Source organism: Bombyx mandarina, chromosome 18, assembly GCF_030267445.1.
Source record: "Bombyx mandarina strain Sakado chromosome 18, ASM3026744v2".
Taxonomy (NCBI): Eukaryota; Metazoa; Arthropoda; class Insecta; order Lepidoptera; family Bombycidae; genus Bombyx; species Bombyx mandarina.
This window is the reverse complement of record NC_143224.1, coordinates 4,326,531-4,340,992: the sequence shown is the minus strand read 5'-3', so window position 1 is coordinate 4,340,992 and position 14,462 is coordinate 4,326,531.

Sequence of the window (14,462 nt, the reverse complement as noted above, 5' to 3'; positions counted from 1 at the left end):
CTACATAAAAAAAATTATAAAAAAACAAAGTTGGTCCCTAAGTCACTAAAATCATAGAATCGACCCACTGTGCGGCCGTATGATTTTAGTATATTTTATCCAGAGCAGCGGGCCTCACTTCTATAGTACGGAACGCTACATCAAGCTCATCGTGTAGTTTATAAGTGAAGTTAACGTAAAGGCGCTTCCACACTCAATGTCGATTTGCCGGTCAATGAATTTGTTTTTGTAATCAGATTGTAAATATCATTAGAGAGTGACTGTTCCCGCTTCCTGTAGCCATGAATGTAGTCTGACGGTTTCAATGAACAACTACGAACTTGACCACTTAAATACATTGATTTACGATTTATACGCAATAATGGCGAATACAAATAGTGAGCAATTATTTATGATTAAGCACTTTCAATCCTGTGCGCATTTACGATAGCTAGATAAAAAAGGCTACTAAGGCATTAGCCTTTATTATTGGTGGTAGGACCTCTTGTGAGTCCACACGGGTAGGTACCACCACCCCGCCTATTTCTGCCGTGAAGCAGTAATGCGTTTCGGCTTAAAGGGTGGGGCAGCCGTTGTATCTATACTGAGACCTTAGAACTGATATCTCAAGGTGGGTGGCGAATTTACGTCGTGGATGTCTATGGGCTCCAGTAACCACTTAACACCAGGTGGGTTGTGAGCTAGTCCACCTATCTCTGCAATAAAAAAAAAAAAAATGGCATTAGCCTTTATTATTATATGGAGAATGTTGTAAGGTAGATTATTGCGTTACAACATTCTACATGTCCAATACCTATATTATATCGAAGGGTGAAAGGCTAATAATTACGCGACATTTATCTTCGTAATTTAAGTTCCGTTTTATTTGGTATTAGTATTAACTATTCGATGTTTTTAATTGGATGTCAATTAAATTTATCTCATTCAAATAGCTGTATAAGTTTTTTGTTATGATATTATTTTCCTATTTTTATACTCTAAATTGTTCTCCTGTAAAGTTGCAAAAATGTCGCTTAATCGAAGTACCTTTCACCCCTGGATATATATTTAAAAAACAGAAAAACCCGCTAAACATAATTTCATCTATTCTTTATCCCGTTGATACTAGGTCAAGATATTAAGAATGGAGTTATAAAATTATATATTTCGTATGCAAATTTTCAATAGTTAATAGGACGCTTTAAAGTCGGTGAAAAAAACGTTCAAAGACTCCATTACATACAAACAAACATATGTACGTGCATACCAAGCTAATAAAAGGGCTTTAATAAGAGAACTTTCTCGGTTAAGTTCCATCGCTGATGTTCTATGATCGATTCGGTCGCTTTCTGTATCCCAACTCGACAAAGATCATGACCTCGTATTATGTATGACCCGAAAGAAAGTGAACCGTGCATTCAAAGAAAAGCTTCGGAATGGGGCCAATGGATCTGTTCCCAATGCTACTAATCATTAGCTATTAGCATTGGTGCTTTTGGGATTTAAGAACATAAAATACCGCTGTTAGGTTAGTAAATAGAAATAGTTTGCCTGATAAACATTGCCTGGATTTGCCTGATAATATTTGAAATCGTCGTCTCGTGTTAAAATCGTAAATTTGTTTTGCTTTTGTGATCTAAAGAAACAAAAAATAAACTTAAGAAATAAAGAAACAAACGAACAAGAAACAAAAAAAATAACAAATAAACTAAGAAAGAAACAAATAGAAAAACCCTAAAGGTGAATTTGTTAAAAATAACGAACGTTATCGATGTGGTTAAAATCAAGACGCAACTCTTATTTCTGTTAACAAACACCAGAGACAGTCAGAGACCAGTTGAACGTCTCCGACATTTCTCGCGTTAAAGCATTCTCCCCAAACCAAGGAAATGTTTTTTTACTAAATAACACATAATGGAAATCATGACGTGATGATATGTTATCTATCAAAAAAACTTTTAATTTTTTTATTTTCTGCAGTGGGCATGTTTTTCTCGACTTCAAAAAAAAAAAGGAAAATTTCATCTCTTTTTTTTGTGACAATTTAAACTCATTGTAATATATTTTAGAGTTTTAAAATATTGACTTAATCATTTTATTATGTTGATATTTTAATCGCATAAAAGTATTTACATGTAAGTATATTATAATTTAAAGTAAGTATCAAAAGTATTTTACTATTTATAATATCACTGTGCAATTAAATAGTTCAGTTTATTCTTGAAAGAAGTTTTGTCGGGTTAAACTCAGTTTTTAAACCATTGCAAGAAATGCCATATGATCATAATTACTTACCTCCACATAACAACAACGGTAACTTTAATTAAACACGCGATAAAAGTTATCAAAAAACAAACGCATCCCATACCTACGGCACAAAAACTTTACGAAAAACGAATTTAAAATCGTAACAGAACACTGCACTCGCCTTACTGGCGAACAACTAAATACTTTTAATTTTTCTATCGCAAAAAAAAAGCCAAGGTGAACCGAGTAACTAGACAAGAGGTAAGTTAAGTTACCCGGCGTGTTCGGTCGATGACTCAAGCGACCAGCCGTGAAAAGTGTAACAAGAAACAAATGCTTTGATAATTTTTTTTATTGCTTAGATGGTTGGACCAGCTCACAGCCCACCTGATGTTAAGCGGTTACTGATATACATCTCCAACGTAAATGCGTCACCCACCTTGAGATATAAGTTCTAAGGTGTCAGTATAATTACAACGGCTGCCCCACCGTTCAAACCGAAACGCATTACTGCTTCACGGCAGAAACAGGCAGGGTGGTGGTGCCTACCCTTAACGTGTAGGTGAGCTTACGGGACTCTAACCGGGAGTGTTGCTAACAATGGCCCTTGGCAAGAGCAGTGCTTCGCAGAATCTACCACCGGATCGGAAACGTGACCCACTGAGAAGATCCGGCGAGAAACTCAGTGGGCTGTGTCTATGGGTTAATTCACTCGCCGAGCCCTTCGTCGCAAGCGACGGGTTCGACGAGAACGATGACCGATGCTTGTGGTACATAAAAGCACCGTTAATGGATCGGGAGGATCCATAATGACGTGTACAATTGCATAACAATTAACCACCTATTATGATTATTTATTTGAACGCAAACCTCAACGTTCGATATCAATACACCGAGAGTCTCGTCCTTTAGCCCACGAGTGAGTACTTCAATTCATTGAATACCTAAAACAACGTAATCCCACTTTTGACCTTTGACCTTCGATAGTAACACAAAGGTAAAAAAATAATTATGTATTAATGAGACTTAAATTTTAAAAATACTTCTTACGCGTTTACAATTTAAATGAATAACGGTATAATTATTCGAATGCAAAAGAATTTTAACTGAAGTGAATTAATGTGTGCGGAAATAATTGGTGTTTGAACGTTTCCTTCTTTTCATTTAGATTCTAATGGTTTTGATTAACAAAATAACAGGTTGTGATATGTAATATTTTAACCTTTAAAATTGTAAATACGTTTTAACGGCGGAACTAAGATTTGAATAATTCATTTTAGATTAGTTAAAGAGCGCACGGTAAGGGTATAGACATGTGATGCGTAGAGAGGAGATGCATGTGACTAGGAGATGTATGGAAATGGTAGTGCAAGGTAGAGGGGGAAGAGGTACACCGAAGAAGACATTGATGGAGTGTGTGAACGTGTGTGTGACGATATGAGAGAGAGAGAGGAATGAGTGTTGAGATGACAGCTGATAGAAGAGAATGGTATAGAAAAAATCGCTGTGTCAACCCCACCTGGTGAGATAAGGTGGAGACAAATAAGAAAAAGAAAAACACTCATAGATATTGTAGCAGCAGCTATCTTAGAATACAATATATTTGACAAACACCTCAACATATCTTCGACTACTTTCGAGATATGTTTACATAAATATAGGTTCTGAACACTAACACTCGGAACGGCATAGCAAGCAATACCAACATGATAAAGATCTTCCCTTTGTGCGTATCAACAATGTTACTTATATGTTCAACCTACGTCCCAAAAAAGCAGTGCCCAATTTTTTATATTTTTATATGTAAATGTGTACAATTCATTTTTATCATTTACCAGGCAACTACAAAAACTTGTGGTTTACATGTCTTATCACACGAAAATCTTTATGTTTAATTTTAAGAATCCCATGACTAACATATGCGCGAAGTATATCTGTATTGTGTAAAGCAATTCTGTTAAAAAGTAATGATTTTTTTTATTTCAGTTTAATTAAAATTTGGGATGCTGCGGAACATTTAGTTTTACTTTTTTTCCTACCTAAACTTTGGTAGCCTAAGGGGCTATACTAAACAGACAGGTAGGTGACGCACACGCGCTCAACCTGATATGAGAGAATTTGCGAATGCTAGCCCTAGCAAAAGCAATGCTTCGCAGAAGAATCTATCACCGGGTGAGAATCGCAACTTACTGAGAAGATCCGGCGAGAAACTAAGTGGGCTATTGTTAACTTAAGATGAATTTAGTAGTCGCCACCAAAGACAGTAAGTAGTAATAGGAATAAACCAATTACTATCAATTTTAAGGCTGACAAGCTGACGTGATCATGTCACCTGAAAATTCGAGTTTAAAATATAACATAGATACATACATATATTTAGTCTTTTACTAAGTTTAATATCGTCATATTGTTTACATACACAAAAATTGCCTGATAAGATTAAGATGTTCGTATGTTTGTAGTGCGATAACAAACAATGTCAGCGATCTACATTTTTACTTATTAAATATATCAAAGCTTTGAATAATAAAGTATGAAGTTAAAAGGAGCTAAAGGCTAGTGCCCAAGGCGGTGATATTACATAAAAGAATGCTACTTAATCCAAAAAGACAATAAATACAGTAAATACAGAAAAAGTTAAAAAAAATCTAGGATTTTCAGTATACATTTTGTTTTGTTTTTAAATGTAATTATAAATAATGCGGGTAGGCCTCTCACAAGATGAATCGATGACGTATTGGGGTTCGCGGGAATCTGCTGGATGTAGGCAGCGGAGGACTCGTCGTTGTGGCGATGCTTGGGAGCCGATGTCCAAGAGTGGACATCTGTGGACTGAAAGATAGATAGATAGATAAAAAATACATTATATGTAGTTTTTTTTTTATGTGAACTAAATAACTATTCCACTGCTATTGCATATTATTGCATAACGAATGCTGTAGACCCGTAAGAAAAAACCAGAGAGAAACAAACTATGCTCTCGATTAATTTAAATGACTAATAAATAATTGCATTTCAATTCATTGCATGCATTAGGTAAGGGCTTTTTAAGACCGATTTTTCTGTATGCATTATGTTCTTTGTATTTGCATATGCATGTGTGTATGTGTATAAAATGCAAGTGCAATATGAAATTTATATGGCTATTTAAAATCATGGGCTCTGATTCTTTGAACCTTTATTAAATTTATGCAGGATTAAAGTAATGGGCTGACATTTTTAACGGTGCCCTAAAAAGGCGCTTTAGGTTAATTTGGCCCTGTAATGGAAACGGGATTGCAATTCATCAATCGGCATATCGAATCATTATATTTATCTCCTGGAAAGCCGAACGGAAACGAACAAATCAAAGAATTCAAAGAATCAAAGAAATCAAAGAATAATCAAATATTAAATGTCTGACTAGTGTCTGAATTAACTTTGTATTTAAAAAAAGCAAGAACAAAATAGACTCTGATTTTCCTAATGTTTGTCTGAATAAGCACGTAACATAGACGTATTCTGTGGTTCACAAAACCTACAAAAGAGAGGCAGTATTAAAATAGATAATTAAAAACATTGTTTGGGTGGAGTCAGTATTAAAGTAGATCATTAAAAACATACTTTGGGTGAATCGGCATTATTGTCGAATAAATCTTACATGTCTATTACTACGTCATTATACATTAACACTCATTATGAATTCAACAAAATGCATTCACATAACTATTCGACGTCTTTTTAGAAAATTTAAGAATATCATCAAAACGAAATTTTCGAGAAATATTTTCAACGGTAACTGAACTCGCGGTCACACACCCATCGTCACGGAATGACGCACTTCACTGGTATTTGTGTCGTGCAATCAACGTGATCCTTATTTCTTTCGTAAAATATTTAAAGCGTAAAATTTTTAAGCTATTGCATAGCTTTTATCGCGGTCCTTCAGCGCGGCGACCGAATCATGAAATTCCGTAACGAAAAAAACCTAACACCCCTCACTCCGCCTACCATGTAGCTCGCGTTCAACACATTCACACGTTGCGTTTGTGTAGTGATTGTGAATAAGCGCGTGGCGTGACGTCACACTGCATGCGCATCATGAAAAGTCTGCCATCTCTCTCTCGCGCGGTCTAGCTTATGAGTGTGAAGGGAACAGTTAAGGTTTTGCTTTTATTAATGTTTAATATAGCGTGGTCTTGTTTTATTATTGTTTTAATATTAAATTATCATTGTCTAATTATAATTGCTTAAGTTGATAAAAAATGCTATCATCATCATCATCATCATCATCATCATCAGCCTTTATCTGCTCACTGCTGGACATAGGCCTTCCCCAATGCCTTCCACATAATATAAAATGCTATGCAATAGCTTTACCGCGGCAGTTCCCGAGTGCCACACGTTCTTTTTATTTCTTTTTTTATATTACGAATAGAATCCAAAATATTTTTAATACATTCGAAGACAAACTAACGTACAGTACAGATGAGTGCTCACCTTGAACCATAAACTTCAGTAATGCCAAAGGCCAGAGACACATCCAAACCGCTGTTTAGACTAAGACTAAGATCATTTTATTAGATTCCTACGCTTATTTTTGCTTTTTCTCAAACGAACTTAATGCCCCAGCATACGGAAAACGTATTGTGAGTTTACTCTGTGTGCTTAGTGCGAGTTTTTTAACATTCTCGATAGCGTAAAAGTTAGCTGATATTTGTATGGAATTGGGATCGTCTGCCTACGTTTGCCGCTAGGGGCGCTGTTCCAACTGCATACAAAATTGGGCTAACTTTTACGCTATCGACAACGTTAAAAAAACTCGCACTAAGCACACTGATCACCATCCACTCAATAACACCTTACAACATAACACCAGTTGTCTGTCAAAGGACAAGTTCTTCTTTCGAAAGATGAGTTCAATGACCATTCAACGATGCATTTCATTGTGTTTCCAAATGAAAGTTCGCAGTCCTTCGCGGTCCAGTGACCTCTTTTAGCGTCTTTAGAAAAAAAAGATGGAGGTGTTATTTACGTTTTGTGCGTATGTGTTCATTCTTTTGTTTGTACTGTTCACACTACTTAAGTTAATTTCACAGGATTTATTAACAGGATCACCCACTTCTCATTGCGTTTAATCAAAATTGTAATAAATATGTATACATAAAGGCAGTCAATTAATTTAGTTAAAACTGAACGCTGATGATATACAATCGCCATTTTGATCTCTTGGCACACTTCTGTTAATCATTCCTTAGCAATCTTAGCATACTCGATGGCCCGTCTTAAAAAATAATAAATATAATAACTTACACTTAAGAAATAATTTAAATACAATTTAATAATGTGCTGAGATTTGCATTAAAACTTCTTTTTAATACGCTTTTATTAACTTCAGACGTATGTATGCTTGTAACGGAATCTTTGAACATGATTTTCAAAACGTCGGATTAACTCGAAAGTTGGTACGTATACTTATTAAGGACCGATGACAATTCAATATTAAAAATTATTGAATAAATTAAAATTCAACTAAAAAATTAAAAATAAATAATGGTTTAAAAAAACTAATAAAATACGCTTTTATAGAACATCCAACTAAAAAATAGAAAATAAATTTTAATAAATTTGAATTAAAAATAAGATAAGAAAAATTTTTTTTTTGTACAAGAGCGTGGAGTGCTTATATAATATTTATACCTACTGATACCATGCACCCGACGCAAACTATTATTTATTAGCACTATACTATAATAGTTTTGAAATGTGTTTGCCACTCGCTATATCTTTGTATCGGCGACGTAAGCAAACGATTATCGGTAAAATGCGCAAAATTTATTTGTGATATTTAATAACCATTTTGCTGTGACCAACAAACACTAATTGCAACTTTAAAGAAATTGAGTGCCTTGCTGAAACTCAATGGTCGTCCCTAGCCCACTGAGTTTCTCGCCGGATCTTCATCTTCAGTGCGTCGCGTTTCCGATCCACTGGTAGATTCTGCGAAGCACTGCCCTTGCTATGCCCAGTGTTAGCATCACTCCGGTTTAAGCCCCGTGAGCTCACCTACTATAAAGGTTACGCTGAAATAGCCTCTCAAGGCTACCAGCTTAGGTAGGAAAAAAAAAGGTCGTCCCTGGCTGCAGTTACTGAATGAACCATTGAACAATGGGAAGCATTAATGAAATGTTATTAATGCGTTCCGTGGCAGTTGACTCGAGAGTCCGATCAATCATTCCGATTTGAGCAACCGACGCGCGTGGACGTGCTCATTGTTTTGTCGGAAGTGACTACCGGTGATAATAGATCATTGTTCGTGGCACATCTGTGGCCCAAGTGTTTCTCGGAATTTGTACCTGCGCCTAATTGCAAGGCATTGCCGCCCGGGAACTGTGCAGTAGTTCTATTCACTCTAATTCTATTCTACTTGTTCTATTCACTAAAATTTCTAAAATTCCTAGAATCGCTTCGGCCAATTTAGTGTTACCGACGCAGGGGCCTCGCCGCAAGGCGAGCGCGTGTTTAAGTCCCGGGGCCGCCCCCCCCGGGCGAAAATCACGTAAAGATGGAGGAAAAACTTTTCATCGACTTCATTCGGGAAAAATATCCGTCAATCGCGCCCGAATTTGAAGCCTATAGGGCCTCATTTGGTAATTATTCTCCCCCCGCATCTCTCGCCGCCGTCGCCAAACATGCCTCGCAGGCATGCCTCGCGTGCCCCGCCGCCGGTCCGTGTTCAAGCGCACGTACGCACGCCGCCGCCGTAGCGTCTAACGCCCCCGCCCCCGCTACCCCCGCGCCCGCGTCAATCACGTCAGTTTCGTCCGTCGCGACCTCAATAGCGTCTAGTTCAGGCTCCGATACCGAATCGGAGATGGACTTCGAGTCCGCGACTAGCCCTCAACCCGGAACCTCGGATGGGTTCCAAACTGTAACGCGCGGTAAAAAGCGTACTCGCGTCGTGGAGTCCCGGAGCTCCATGACGAAGCAAACCAAGTCCGCGACCGCCTCCCGACCGCAGGTAGTCGTAACGCCAGAGTCGGACTCCGCCCGCCGCGTAATCCCACCGCCGCGCCCAAAAACCGCGCCCGCGCCTAAAACAGTTGTCCCGCCCCCGCTGATACTCCAGGAGAAGTCAGCGTGGAATCGCGTATCCCAGGCCCTTCAGGCCAACAAAATTAATTATACCCATGCGCGTAACGTCGCGCATGGGATTCAGATTAAGGTCGCAACGCCGGGCGACCATAGGGCCCTCTCTGCTTACCTCCGAAAGGAGAACATAGGTTATCACACCTATGCTCTTCAGGAGGACCGCGAACTCCGCGTAGTGATACGTGGAGTCCCCAAGGAACTCGACATAGACTACGTAAAGGAGGATCTGATCGGTCAGTCCCTCCCAATAATTAGTGTGCACCGGATGCACAGCGGACGCGGCAGACAGCCGTACAATATGATTCTCGTCGCGCTAGAATCAACCCCGGAGGCAAAGAAAAGAATCTCATGTCTCAAAACGATATGCGGCCTCTCCGGGGTCACCATCGAAGCCCCCCATAAACGTGGTACTCCCGGGCAGTGCCACAGGTGCCAGCTCTATGGCCACTCAGCGCGTAATTGCCACGCGCGCCCCCGCTGCGTGAAATGCCTCGGCGATCACGCAACCACAGAATGTTCGCGTGTTAGGGAAACCGCGACGGAACCCCCAAGCTGTGTCCTATGCCTTAAGCAAGGGCACCCGGCAAACTACCGCGGATGTCCTAGGGCTCCGCGTAAACGCCTGAACCACCCAGCCCCCCGAACCGTCGACCCAAAGACTTCGGCGCCTTCAGTGCCGAAACCAGCCTTCGTACCGGCTGCGGTTCCCACCGTCTCGGCGTGGAAAAAACCGCTGCCGTATACGAAGAAGGGAACACAAAACGTACCCCAGCTCCCGCCTGCGACACGTCACGCGCCTCAGCCCCTGCTTGCACCTCGCCCCGCGCCCGCGTACCGCCCCCCGCAACCCTCAGTCGTCAACGACTTCGCGCTCGTGCGCGACTTCGTCACCGCGGTAAACTTTGACCGTCTGCGATCGTTCGCAGATGCTATCCGTAGGTCGGTAACCCCCGAACAGCGGCTCGCGGCCGCTTTCGATCACATGGACGTCTACGAGTCCGTGTCTCGCACGTTATAAAAATTCTTTACCGGTAATCAATGGCGCAAAAAGGTAGAGAAAAACCGTATTCCCTTACGTTAGCATTCTACAATGCTAACGGACTCGCGCGGCAACGCGATCAAATTTTCGAATTCCTCCGCGATAATCTTGTAGATATTTTGTTAGTGCAGGAGACCTGTCTGAAGCCCTCGCGTCGTGACCCGAAAGTCGCGAATTACGTCATGGTTAGGAATGACAGACTCACCGCCTCCAAAGGCGGGACTGCCATTTACTATAGGCGGGCTCTGCACGTTGTTCCTCTCGATACTCCCTCGCTCTTACATATCGAGGCGTCAGTGTGCCGTATCTCGCTGACGGGACACCAGCCGATCGTCATCGCATCCGTTTATCTCCCCCCGGACAAGCCCCTCCTGAGCAGTGACATCGAGTCACTGTTTGGCATGGGAGACTCCGTCATCCTGGCAGGCGATTTAAATTGCCACCACACTAGGTGGAACTGCCATCGTACGAACGTTAACGGTAGGCGTCTCGACGCGTTTATAGACGACCTCACTTTTGAAGTAGTCGGTCCCCCAACTCCAACATGTTATCCGTATAACATCGCGCTCCGTCCGAGCACTATAGACCTGGCATTGCTTAGGAACGTAACTCTGCGCTTACGTTCCATCGAAGCACTGTCAGAGCTCGACTCAGACCACCGACCTGTCCTTATGCAGCTCGGTCGCCCTCACAACCCAGCCACTGTTACGAGGACCATGGTGGATTGGAATAAGCTGGGCACGTGCCTAGCCGAAGCCGCTCCGCCAATCCTCCCTTACGGCCCGGATTCGAATCTATCCCCCGAGGACACCGTCGAATCCATAAACATCATTACCGATCACATCTCTTCCGCGATCATTAGATCTTCAAAAGAAGTCGATGTGGAGGACAGCTTCCACCGCATCAGACTGTCCTCCGAACTTAGGAATCTCTTAAGAGTTAGGAACGCGGCAATCCGGGCCTACGATCGTCTTCCCACGCATTCAAACCGGATTCGGATGCGTCGTCTACAACGCGAAGTCCACTCCCGCCTAAGTGACGCGCGTAACGATAATTGGCATAGTTATTTAGAACAACTCGCGCCCTCCCACCAAGCATACTGGCGACTAGCTAGGACTCTCAAATCCGAAACTACCGCTACTATGCCTCCCCTCGTACGCCCTTCAGGCCAACCACCGGCATTCGATGACGATGACAAGGCTGAGCTGCTGGCCGATGCACTGCAAGAGCAGTGCACCACGCGGACCCCGAACACACCGAGTTAGTCGACAGGGAGGTCGAGCGCAGAGCTTCCCTGCCGCCCTCGGACGCGTTACCCCCCATTACCACTGACGAAGTTAGAGACGCGATCCACAACCTCCAACCTAGGAAGGCACCCGGCTCCGACGGCATCCGCAACCGCGCGCTAAAACTCTTGCCAGTCCAACTGATAGCAATGTTGGCTACAATTTTAAATGCCGCTATGACGCACTGCATCTTTCCCGCGGTGTGGAAAGAAGCGGACGTTATCGGTATACATAAGCCGGGCAAACCGACAAACGAAACTTCTAGTTACCGTCCGATTAGTCTCCTCCCGACGATAGGAAAAATTTACGAACGGCTCCTTAGGAAACGCCTCTGGGATTTTGTTACCGCGAACAAAATTCTCATAGACGAACAGTTCGGATTCCGCTCTAAACACTCGTGCGTACAACAAGTGCACCGCCTCACGGAGCACATCCTGATAGGACTAAATAGGCGTAAACAAATCCCGACCGGCGCCCTCTTCTTCGACATCGCGAAGGCGTTCGACAAAGTCTGGCACAACGGTTTAATTTACAAACTGTACAACATGGGAGTGCCAGACAGACTCGTGCTCATCATACGAGACTTCTTGTCGAACCGTTCGGTTCGATATCGAGTAGAGGGAACTCGTTCTCGTCCCCGTCAACTGACTGCCGGAGTCCCGCAAGGCTCCGCGCTCTCCCCGTTATTATTTAGTTTGTATATCAATGATATACCCCGGTCTCCGGAGACCCATCTAGCGCTCTTCGCCGATGACACGGCTATCTACTACTCGTGTAGGAAGATGTCGCTGCTTCATCGGCGACTCCAGATCGCAGTAGCCACCATGGGACAGTGGTTCCGGAAGTGGCGCATCGACATCAACCCCACGAAAAGCACAGCGGTGCTCTTCAAAAGGGGTCGCCCTCCGAATACCACTTCGAGCATCCCACTCCCTAATAGGCGCGCAAACACCTCCGCCGTTAGCCCCGTCACTCTCTTTGGCCAGCCCATACCGTGGGCCTCGCAGGTCAAATACCTAGGCGTCACCCTCGACAGAGGGATGACATTCCGTCCCCATATTAAAACGGTACGCGACCGTGCCGCCTTCATATTAGGACGTCTCTACCCTATGCTTTGCAAGCGAAGCAAACTGTCCCTCCGTAATAAGGTAACTCTCTACAAAACTTGCATACGCCCCGTTATGACGTATGCAAGCGTAGTGTTCGCTCACGCAGCCCGCACCAACTTGAAGCCCCTTCAGGTTATTCAATCCCGATTCTGCAGGATAGCCGTCGGAGCACCATGGTTCCTGAGGAACGTGGATCTCCACGATGACCTGGAGCTTGACTCTGTCAGTAAGTATCTACAGTCGGCATCGCTGCACCATTTTGAGAAGGCGGCACGACATGAGAACCCTCTCATCGTAGCCGCTGGAAATTACATACCCGACCCAGTAGACCGAATGGTAAACCGTCGACGTCGCCCAAAGCACGTCATTACGGATCCTCCTGATCCATTAACGGTGCTCTTAGGCACCACAAGCACCGGTCACCGTCCTTGTCGAACCCGTCGCTTGCGACGAAGGGCTCGACGAGCGAACTAACCCATAGACACAGCCCACTGAGTTTCTCGCCGGATCTTCTCAGTGGGTCGCGTTTCCGATCCGGTGGTAGATTCTGCGAAGCACTGCTCTTGCTAGGGTCAGTGTTAGCAACTCTCCGGTTGAGCCCCGCGAGCTCACCTACAAACGTTAGGGTGAAGCTGAAATAGCCTCTCAAGGCTATCAGCATAGGTAGGAAAAAAAAAAAAAAAAAGAGAGTGCAACAATATTCATCATTATTTAAATGGTCTACAATTTAAGGGCTACTATTTTTTTTTTAAATGGATGCTGATTAAATTAGCAAGTTCCAATAATCATGTCCAATTTTCACCAAAATACATATCATAATGAACGAGCTATAAGCTATAACCGTGAAATATTGATGACTTATACTAAATATAAAACATAATATAAATATAAAACATTACAAACAATCTCAATAAACTATTTATACTTTACTTTGAAAACCGCGCCATCGCTTTCAAGCTTTTGGCATTCTTAGGCAAAACTAGTTTAACGCTCTGAGATTAAAATAAACGCAAATAATCCCTTTCGGAAATTTTTCTCTCGTACAACACTATCAGTTAGTAGTTTCTAAATCACTTAATTCCGAAGCAAATAAAGAATAATGAGCAATTTATGCATAAATCCTTTTATCGGTGGCAAAATACCCAGATTTTCACAGATATACTTACTTGCTCATACTCACCGAGTTGGCTTGACTTTATTGAAGAACCTATTACGTATTTCGAACGGAATTTGTCATTATTCTTATTTTCAATAAATAATCAGGAATTAATCCCAACACTTTCACCTTCTCCTCACCTCAATTTTATTGTGTAACGTATCCTACCTTACGTAATTCTATTTTTCAACTGAGAATGAACTACTACCGTACTTTGTGGTAGACGTAGGCAGTAAGACGGTACTTACTCGTGAGGGCTTGCAATATGCCCTTAATACAAACATGCATAATAAAAAACACTTTTTTCTTCCTACCTAAGCTGAGAACCTTGTGAGGCTATTTTAGCGTAACCTTAACTAGTAGGTGAGCCCACGGGGCTCAAACCTGATGACGTTGCTGACACGAACCCTAGCAAGAGTCCTGCTTCGCAGAATCTACCGGATCGGAAACGCGACCTACTGAGAAGATCCGGCGAGAAACTCAGTGGGCTGTATCTGTCATGATCGCATCTACCC